An 11,556-nucleotide genomic window follows, 5' to 3' on the forward strand; every position below is an offset into this window, starting at 1 on the left:
GACATGAATCATTTTTACAAATCTCCTCTTAAATATTCAAAGAGAATAGGAGATCAAATAATAAAAGATATTCAAATAAAATTTTAAGTCTTGAATTTTGAAAAATATATTCTCTTTAGTAAATCACAAAAGGAAATGTAGGAGAAAATGATTTTAATTCATGCAAAAGAAATCTTATGATTCACATAGAAAAATCTCCTCTTTAGTAAAATACGAAGAAAAATCGTAGGAGTACAAAGAAGAGATCTTGATTAAAAAAAAATCTTGATTCATAATAAATCTTAATTTGTAAATATCAAGGAATCAAGATCATGATTTGGATAAAAAAATATTCAAATTTAAATCATCAAATCATCAAAATCATTTTCATAGTTGAAGAGATTCAAAATAATATAAATATATATTTTAATCTCTTTTTCAAAACTCGATAAGATAGAGATGTTTCATTTTAAATTATTAGTTTCATACAAGTATGCCTTTGTCTTTTTATGCTAAATAAGAACATGCATCAATCATTTAGAATCAAAAAATAAATTTCATCATAAAAACCATCACGGTCAATAAGCCATAAATTATCCAAAAATCATCATTTCTTCGAATCATCATGCATAGATTCACATTAAGCATGATATCAAACCTCTTAATATTTTCATTAAGACATCAAAAATGGTTTCAATTAAAATCGGAAATCATCAAGATACACATTATTTCTTCTTAAAAAACATACATAGGATTATCATTAGACTTAAATCTAACATTTTATTTATAAAACATGTGATTTTCATGATCATTACTCGAACGATAAGCATGATTCCTAAAATTTTTATTTTTAGCATTATTCATTACATTATTAAACATGTAATTTTTAAGAAAAATAATTTTTCTAAGCTAACTTAAAAATAACTCATGCAAAGAATCATGTTATTTCTAGATAAACTAAGGGGGTTTCGTTTGAGTATTTTACCTCATTCTCGAAAACTGTTAAGGCATAGTTTATCACCTCACCTTTGTTGGATTGTCCTTCATCTTTAGATGAGCTTGTTTCATCTAAGATTGCTTCCTTCTTCTTGCATTCATAGCAAGTAGATGCATTCTTTTTAAGTTTATTTTTATTCTTAAATTTTTGTTTCATGAACTTTCCAAATTTCATAGTGAGTTCAAGTTCATCATCACTTGAGTGTATGCTCGAGTGGTTTTCGATTGTTCGATGTCCGAAATCCTGCCTATTCTTTAGAAAAATATTCTCAAGTTAGTTTTGTGTATTATGCGTCATTTCATATGTCATTAATGAACTAAAAAGTTCTTCAAGTGAAAAATTATTAAGATCTTTTGCCTCATGTATTGCAATTACTTTCGGATCTTAGTTCTTATTATAAGAACATATAATTTTGTTTACAAGTGCAAAGTCCGAAAAACTTTTACCAATTGCTTTTAAACCATTGACGACATCTGTAAAATGGGTGTACATGTCTCCAATGGTTTTGCTTGGTTTCATATGAAAAAGTTCAAAATCATGCATTAAAAAGTTGATTTTTGAATCTTTAACTTTGCTAGTGCCTTCATATGTGATTAAATTCGGTTTTATCTAAGGCACAAAATAGAGCATTCATAGCTCTAGCATTTAAAGAAATAGTCCTCTTCTCCAAATCATTCCAATGGTTCGAAGACCTTCGAAAATTGTTTTCCACGATACTATATAAATTTAAATCCAAAGAAAGTAAGAAAACTCTCATTCGAGTTTTCCAATATGTGTAGTCCGTCCCACTGAACAAGGGAGGACGAATAAGAAAAAGTCACTCTTGAAAGCCGAAAAGAGTTATTTCTCTTTGGTGTTCAATCAAATGAGAAATAATGAGGCTCTGACACCAATTGTTAGGAAAAGAGTCGCCACCAAGAGGGGGGGTGAATTAGTGCAGCGGTAAAAATTACGTCAGTTCAAAACTTCATTGCGATTAAATCCATTTTCGATGAAAAACCATTCGTAAATGTATTAATTTTGAAAGTATATGGATGAGTATAGTGGATGTAAAGCAAGTAAGTGGAGTAAAGTAAATTGCATAAGAGAAACACAAACAAGATTTTTATTGTGGTTCGATCATCGTGACCTACATCCACTTCGTTGATTCCTCTTCCGTCGAGGCCAATGGCATCCACTATTAGTCTTCTTTCAATCGACGAAGACCAACTACCTTATTACACCCCTCTTCTCTTTTTCACAGGTTTAGGGGACAACCTTTTACAACCCTCTTTTACATGGTATCCCTCTCACACCTCCCTTAGAACTCTCTATAAGCTTTGGGAGGAGGGAACTCAACTTTTTAAGGTTTACAACTTTAGAATCATAGAGTTTTGCTTAATATTTCTTGCTAATCTATGTAGGAATAGCTGGGGTATTTATAGGCCCTAAATGGATTCAAATTTGGAGCCCAAAATTCAAACCCTCGAAATTTCAGGGTACGGGCAGTACCATCGTCAGTAGCCTGACACTGGGTGATGGTACCACCCAGACAATCTCAGAGACTGAATCTAGGTGGTACCACCACCCAGACTGGCAGTACCACTACCTGACATAGTCTCGGAGACTATGTCGCGATGGTTTCACTTGTTTGGTCATTATTTGGGCCTTTCTCTTGGCCCAACATAGCCCAAACTTAGCCCAACTGACCCCTAATTGGGTTAGCCCAATTATAATCATAATTATTTGCAAACTATGAATTTTAAGACATTTACTAAGATAAACAAAGTACGTAAGTCTAGGTTTCTTCTAACGAGCTTCTAGTGATCTTCCGGCGAACTTTCGATGATCTCTCAACAATGTTCCAGCGGACACTTGGCAAGCTTCTAGACTTCATGATGATCTTCTTGGTGAGTTCTGATGAGCTTCTTTATCAAGCTCTAGGACTTCTTGGTCAATTCCGACAGAAATTCCAACGAACGTTCGGACTTCCGACGAACTCTCGAACTCCGAACGAAATCACGTTTTTGACTCCGGGACTTCATTTTGCTTTATCCCTTGCTATCGTAGTTAATCCTACACACATAAAAACATATTTCAATCTAGACAATTATTACTAAGCATGAATCATGTTGTCCGGTATGTCATTGGGCTATCGACGCTTCGTCCGATTCTTCGGCGCATTGTTCTCTCTTGTGGCCTATTGCATAATCGGCCAGTTGACCTCCGCAACTCTGATATCCTTGGTGCAATATCCACTTTTCTTGGCCTGATGCCCGAATCTATGGCCCAATACCTTCTATAGATATGTCGATCGATCCTTCGGCCCAACATCCAATCTTCTGACATTTTTTTCCTTTTGCTCAACATGATTCTCCTTGCTTTAATTGTCTCTCCTTGATCGATGCATCCTATATCACTCAAAGCGCAGATTAAATCATAAATAATTATTAATTGGTTTCATCATCAAAATACGAGATTCAATAATCTCACCCTTTTTGATGATGACAACCATTTGATGACGGAGTTACAACAAACTCCCCCTATCAATATGCCATATTGATAAAACCTTGAATTCAAGTCCTTACAAATATTCATTATGAATATTTGCAACACATCATCATGCATCATGATCATACTTCTCTCCCTTTGTCATCAACAAAAATAAGAAGTGTAACTTTTAAATGTTTGGAAATACAAGTTCAACTTATTGCATAATAAACATAATCTCCATTTTTATCATCATGCAAGCTATAAAAAATTTAGCAAGTGCTACATCATATTAGAACATGCAAGCTATCAAGTTTTAGATATGCAAGGTAGTAAGATAGCATGTTCTACAACATACAAGCTAGCAAAATTTATCATCATTTTAGAAAATATAAGCTAGCCATTTTCTATCACTTTATATTACGCAAAATCACCAAATCATAATTAATTTTAAAGATATGTATGATTATAAATTTTACAAGTTTGTATTTTTGCTTCTTAAGATAGACAAGCTAGTGATTTTCAAGATAGCAAGCTCTTTCTTCTCTTTTGAGAAGTGTCGTTTTTGCTTCCTTTGCAAAGTATAAGCTAGCAAAATTTTACATTATTTTACAACATACAAGCTAGAAATTTAACAAGTGTTACTTCTCTATGAAGTATGAAGGTTAGTAAGGTTTTGAAGAATAATGCAAGATAATAATCTAGCAAGATACAATGTTTTACATGAAGCAAGCTACATGAAGTATGTTTGCATCTTCTATTTAGATGTGCAATCAAGTAAGCAAGTTTTTGCATCTTCTTTACTTGTGGAAACTAGATAGTAAGCTAGCTATCTCCCCTTTTGTCATTGTCAAAAAGAAGGGAAGAATACAATTTTGTATCTCTTTTTCCCTTTACATTAATTTATAAACCATGACAAAGGTAAATAACATAGATGAAAAATCAAGGCATGAATGTCAAAACAATTTTTCATCATGAATATTTTATCATTGCATGCATCATTATCTTAAGTTGAAGTATTGCATGCATAATATCAAATCATTAGTCATAATTACATCAATGTTTCAATCATTATTTCAATATGCTTGTGCATCATTATAGTTTCAATTTACAACAAGCACAATTTTAAAACTTTACATATCATCCTTACTCTATGCATGATACTAAAAATAAATTAATCATCATATCATACATGATACTCATAAGCCAGTAAATTTATATCATTTAAGAGCATCAAAACAATATCATGAGTATTTCATGCATTCATATCATCACATGAAGAATATTAAGAAGAATTAGGTGATGAGATATATTTAAAAAATATAAGGAATTATACAAAGCCAAAAAATCATATCATGAAGAATGAGATTATGTGAATACCAAAAGAAATGATTCATTTTGACAAATCTCCTCTTAAATATTCAAAGATAAATCTTAGGAGATGAAATAATAAAAGATATTCAAATGAAATTTTAAGTCATGAATTTCGAAAAAAATATTCAAATGAAATTTTAAGTCATGAATTTTGAAAAAGATATTCAAATAAAATTTTAAGTCATGAATTTTGAAAAAGATATTCTCTTTAGTAAATCGCAAAAGGAAACATAGGAGAAAAAGATTTCAATTCTTGCAAAAGAAATCTTATGATTCAGATAGAAAAATCTCCTCTTTAGAAAAATAATTAGAAAAATCGTAGGAGTACAAAGAAAAGATCTTGATTAAAAAAAAATCTTGATTCTTAATAAATCTTAATTTGTAAATATTAAGGAATCGAGATCATGATTTGGATAAAAAAACATTTATTCAAATTTAAATCATCAAATCATCAAAATCACTTTCATAGTTCAAGAGATTCGAAATAATATAAATATATATTTCAATCTCTTATTCAAAACTCGATAAGATAGAGATGTTTCATTTTATATTGTTAGTTTCATACAACTATGCCTTTATCTTTCTATGCCAAATAAGAACATGCATCAATCGTTGAGGATTGAAAAATAAATTTCATCATTAAAACCATCTAGATTGATAAACCATAAATTATACAAAAATCATCATTTCTTGAAATCATCATGCATAGATTCACATTAAGCAAGATATCAAACCTCTTAACATTTTCATTAAGACATCAAACATGGTTTCAATCAAAATTGGAAATTATCAAGATACACATTATTTCTTCTTGAAAAAACATACATAGGATTATCATTAGATTTAAATCTAACATTTTATTTATAAAACATGTAATTTTCATGATCATTACTAGAAGGATAAGCATGATTCCTAAAATTTTTATTTTTAGCATTATTCATATCATTATTAAACATGTAATTTTCATGTAAAATATTTTTTCTAAGTTAACTTAAAAATAACTCATGCAAAGCATCATGTTATTTCGAGATAAACTAAGGGGGTTTCATTTATGTATTTTACCTCACTGTCGAAAACCGTTAAGGCATAGTTTGTCACCTCGCCTTTGTTGGATTGTCCTTCATCTTCGGATGAGCTTGTTTCATCCAAGATTGCTTCCTTCTTCTTGCGTTCATAGCAATTAGTTGCATTCTTTTTAAGTTTATTATTGCTCTTTAATTTTTGTTTCATGAACTTTTTAAATTTCATAGGGAGGAGTTTAAGTTCACCATCACTTGAGCTTATGCTCGCATGGTCTTCGATTGTTCTAAGTCTGAAATCCTTCCTATTCTTTGGAAAGATATTCTCAAGTTCGTTTTGTGCATTGTGCACCATTTCGTATATCATTAATGAACCAAAAAGTTATTCAAGTGAAAAATTATTAAGATCTTTTGCCTCTTGTATTGCGGTTACTTTCGGATCCCAGTTCTTATTAAAAGAACGTAAAATTTTGTTTATAAGTTCAAAGTTCGAAAAACTTTTACCAAGTGCTTTTAAACCATTGACGACATCCGTAAAACGGGTGTACATGTCTCCAATTGTTTCGCTTGGGTTCATATGAAAAAGTTCAAAATCATGCATCAAAAAGTTGATTTTTGAATCTTTAACTTTGCAAGTGCCTTCATGTGTGATTTCAAGTGTATGCCAAATGTCAAAAGCCATTTCGCAAGTAGAAATATGATTAAATTCGATTTTATCTAAGGCGTAAAATAGAGCATTTATAGCTCTAGCATTTAAAGAAAAAATCCTCTTCTCCAAATCATTTCAATGGTTCATTGGAAGATAAGACCTTCAAAAACCGTTTTCGATAATACTCCATAAATTTAAATCTAAAGAAAGTAAGAAAACTCGCATTCAAGTTTTCCAATATGTGTAGTTTGTCCCATTGAAAAAGGAAAGACGAATGAGAAAAAGTCCCTCTTGAAAGCCGAAAAGAGTCATTTCTCTTGGGTGTTAAACCAAATGAGAAATAATGAAGCTCTGATACCAATTGTTAGGAAAAGAGTCGGAACTAAGAAGGGGGGTGAATTAGTGCAATGATAAAAATTATGTTAGTTCAAAACTTCGTTGTGATTAAATCCATTTCCGATGAAAAATCATTTCGTAAAGGTATTAACTTTGAAAGTGTATGGAAGAGCATAGTGGATGTAAAGCAAGTAAAGTGGTTTGCAGTAAAGTTAATTGCACAAGAGAAACACAAACCAGATTTTTATAGTGGTTCGGTCATCGTGACCTACATCCACTTCGCCGATTCCTCTTCCATCGAGGACACCAGCATCCACTATCGGTCTTCTTTCAATGGGTGAAGACAAACTACCCTTTTACACCCCTCTTCTCCTTTTCACAGGTTTAGGAGATAACCTTTTACAACCCTCTTTTACAAGGTATCCCTCTCACACCTCACTTAGAACTCTCTCTAAGCTTTGGGAGGAGGAAACTCAACTTTCTAAGGTTTATAACTTTAGAATCACAAGGTTTTGCTCAATATTCTTGCTAATCCATGTAGGAATAGCTAAGGTATTTATAGGCCCAAAATGGATTCAAATTTGGAGCCCAAAATAAAAATTTTAGGGTACGGGCGGTACCAACGCCTGCAGCCTGACACTAGGCGGTACCACCGCCCAGACTGGTGGTACCACCGTCAGACACAGTCTCGGAGACTGTGCCATGACGGTATCACCTATTTGGTCATTGTTTAGGCCTTTCTCTTGCCCTAACATAGCCCAAACTTGGCCCAACTATCCCCTAATTGGGTTGGCCCAATTATAATCCCAATTATGTGCTAACTATTAATTTTAAAACATTTACTAAGCTAAACAAAGTCCATAAGTCTTGGTTTCTTCCGGTGAGCTTCCAGAGATCTTCCGGTGAACTTCTGATGATCTCTCAGCAATGTTCCAGCGGACTCCTAGCAAGCTCCTGGACTTCGTGATGATCTTCATGGCAAGTTCCAATGAGCTTCTTCGGCTCCGGGACTTCTTGGTCAATTCTGATAGAACTTTCGACGAATGTCTGGACTTCCGACGAACTCTCGAACTCCTAACGAAATCGCATTCTTGACTTCGAGACTTCATTTTGATTTATGTCTTGCTATCGCAGTTAATCCTACACACATAAAAACATATTTCGATCTAGACAATTATTACTAAGCATGAATCATATTATCCGGCATGTCATTGGTCCATTGATGCTTCGTCCGATTCTTCGGCACATCATCATCTCTTGCGACCTATTGTCCAATCGGCCAGTTGACCTCTGTAACTCTAATATCCTTGGCACAATATCCATTCTTCTTGGCCTGATACTCGAATCCAAGGCCCGAAGCCTTCAATCGATACGTCGACAGATCCTCCGGTCCGACGTCCAATCTTTTGATATTTTTTCCTCCGGCTCCACATGATTCTTCCTACTTTAATTGTCTCTCCCTGATCGAAGCATCTTGTATCACTTAAAACGCAGATCAAATCATAAATACTATCAATTGGTCATCATCAAAATATGAGATTCAACAATCTCCCACTTTTTAATGATGACAACCAATTGATGACGGAGTTAACCTTAACTCCACCTCATCAATATGTCATATTGATAGAACATTGAATTCAAGTCCTTGCAAATATTCATCATGAATATTTGCAACACGTCATCATGCATCATGATCATACTTCTGTAACACCCCTCAATTCCGAATGTTCGTATAAATTTTTGGTGATAATGTAAGCATCTATTTTAATTGACAAAAGAAATAGAGTATGAATCAGAGGTAACTTATTTTTAAGATTTGGGAGATCTGTTCAAAAAAAAAAAGAAAAAAAAGAAAGAATCTGAGGACCTATATGTAAACCCTAAGGACCTAATCGTGAATATGATAAAAACAAGGACTAAACTGCAAAATGCACCAAATGACAAATTCCACCGCTTAAGCCTCTCTGCCTTCGTTGTTAAGGAAGCAGAGGAGGCAGCTCGTGGGTGATCAGGGAAAGAAAAGAAGAAGAAGAAGAAGAAGAAGAAGAAGGAGAAGAGAAAGAAAATTTGGGGCTTTTAGGGTTTTTGCTTTAATCTTGTTACTTCGGGTCAAAATTTGCAAAGGCAAGTGTTCTAACCCCATCCTACATAAGTATTTGACTCTGTTTTTATGTTGATTCAAAATAAATTGGAAGATTTTTATTTAGAAACTGATATATTCCTCTTTGGACATAGAACTATGGATTCTGAAAGTTTTCGGTAAACTGACCCCTAAGCACTGCTTCGGCCCTAAGTTTTAGTACAGAATGAGAATTCAGGCAGGAACTATTTTTGTTTGAAATTAGACTCGTATGTCTTTCTTTTGACACTGATTTGGTAGATTTTGGACACCGAATACTTACCTAAAAATTTGTTTCAAAAGAGCCTATAGACGCTGTAAAACAGAGTTCAAGACTTCTGACCTTTCGAAACTAAAACGCCTATAACTCCCTGTTGAAAATTCTGATTTGTACCAAACTGATTTTATTTGAAACTAGACTTGAAATCCTCTCTTTTGACATATAGTTTGAACATTTTGGAGTTCAATTGCTCATCCTATCGTCTGTTGAATCCGATCCTATAAAGTCTGCAAACCAGTGATTGTGATTTTGACCTTACGTTACCAAATCAGAGGTAACTCTGTGTTGGGAGCCCTGTTTCATATGAAATCTGTTCCATCCGAATATAGACTGATATATGGTTCAACCATAGCCTTCTTATGAGTATTGGAGCATATTTGTTATTTTGAAATATTTGTTGGATGTGCCACTGGAATTCTGTCCGAAATCGAGCTTTGGTCGATTTCGCGTATTCTGTTTCATTTCCTTTGGATACTTGAATTCGCCTAACCTTCTTATTGGAATTGAGCTGGTTACGATTGCTTAGAATCCCTGTACACTCTTGCTTTCAATTCTTTCCCTAAAATGAATATTTTTGTGAGAGATTTGTTCCTTGCATCACATTGTTTTTGAAAAGGCACATGTACGTTTGGTTGTTCCGCGTGTGCTTCCGTTATATGCTGCAATTTGTTGAAACTGCCTTCTTGTACTCTGGTGTGTGGGATTGTCTGGACCTTTGCCAGAAATGGTAAAGGGTATGCGCTGATTTGCCCGCTATGTGGGGTCCCGCTATGTGGGATATTCTGGTATGCGCTTATTTGCCCGCTATGTGGGGTCCCGCTATGTGGGATATTGCTTAGAGCCTGCGATGCTCTGCCGGCCCCCTTTGACTTCACCTAGACGTGGGTGGATGGAGCTCCCAGACGTGGGAGACTTTTGTCAGGTGGTCATTCAGAAATGGATGAATCACATTCTGACTGAGATCCCACTACACCCTCTATATGTTTGATATGACATCCAGAGTTTTGGTGAGTTATTTCTGTTCGTGCTCTGGATAGTTATGATATTATTGCAACGTCAAGGACGACGTTTGAGCTTCTGTACGACATATGAGTTTGATATGCTCTGAAATGCTTCATTCACTACTGATTTTGCTTCGTAATGTTCCCTATGTCGTTGATGTGATTTGGAACATTTTATATGCCATTGATAAGCTCCGATATGTTTCCTTTGTTTCTGATATGCTCCAATTACTCTATGCCCCATCTGTCAGGAACCAAATATGTATGATTAAAAAGGACAATTATGATTCTGCTCCTAATGATATTATGTATACGAAATCGTATATTCTGCTTCGTGTTTGAAAACTGCATCTCTTTGGAAATTGTACTATTTTGATATGGATATGTTAGTCACTTGCTGAGCTCTTTATGCTCACCCCATTTGTTGATAAATTTTTCAGGATAGCGTAACTCTTGCTTAAATGTTAAGAATGGGCTGAGGCAGCGGAAAGTTTAGAAGACGTTGGGCAGAACTTTTGTTAGCATATATGTAGTTGTGTATAAGCTACCTTGCATCTAATGAAATGTGACTATGAATCTAAACCTGTGGATTTTGTGTAAGTTAAAGGATCCCTCATGTATAGGGTTTTGGAATGTTAAATTAAATTGTGTAATGATATGAACTTATGGTAAATCGATGATTGTGGTGACTGCATAGATTTCCCCACTTGTGGATTTATGTTGTGGTTTTTTTTTTTTATTTTGATGAGTCGAGTTCAGATTGTATGAATTATCGAGTGATGTGTGCTATGTTTATGAATTGCACAGGGTTATGAATTGATAGATTATAGAAGTGAAATTTTTGATCCGAATGTTTTTCTTAGTGACCTCAAATGTGTGTTTGGATCCTGGGTTAGTTGTGGCGAAAAAATTTAAATATCATGGATATTTTTAGGGGCGTGACAGAGGTGGTATCAGAGCATGGTTTGAGGATCACTGGAATATTTGATATGTTGACGTGCAAAATATATTGAGGTCTAGTGAACTACAGTGATTGGTGAAAATTTTCTTTGATGTATTTTAGGAATCTAGGATGACGATGACATTTAGTCCTCCTACTTTATCTGATTTTGATTAATTAAGTAGGATGAAAGGGTAATCGGGGATAGTGAATCAGAGTGGCGCAGCGGAAGCAGGGTGGACCTAATTTCTTTGGTGGTAGAAAAATGGATGATGCAAATAGAGAAGATATTTGATGTACAAAATTGTTCTGATGATCGAAAGATTTCTTTTGCTGCCTTATATTGGAAGTAGAGGCTGATCATTAATGAGAACAATGAAAAGAATTTTTGGA

At 34.0% G+C, this 11,556-nt stretch overlaps 1 long non-coding RNA gene across 1 annotated transcript; it reads left to right on the forward strand.

Annotated features, from left to right (window-relative positions):
* The first annotated feature begins 8,409 nt into the window (after positions 1 to 8,409).
* On the forward strand, positions 8,410 to 10,917 carry LOC135606493 (uncharacterized). The gene is made up of 2 exons (XR_010484829.1): positions 8,410 to 8,947; positions 10,664 to 10,917. It is a non-coding gene; the product is annotated as an uncharacterized LOC135606493 (long non-coding RNA).
* Positions 10,918 to 11,556: the final 639 nt, after the last annotated feature.

The sequence above is a fragment of the Musa acuminata genome, chromosome BXJ2-3 (assembly GCF_036884655.1).
Source record: "Musa acuminata AAA Group cultivar baxijiao chromosome BXJ2-3, Cavendish_Baxijiao_AAA, whole genome shotgun sequence".
In the NCBI taxonomy this organism is placed as follows: Eukaryota; Viridiplantae; Streptophyta; class Magnoliopsida; order Zingiberales; family Musaceae; genus Musa; species Musa acuminata.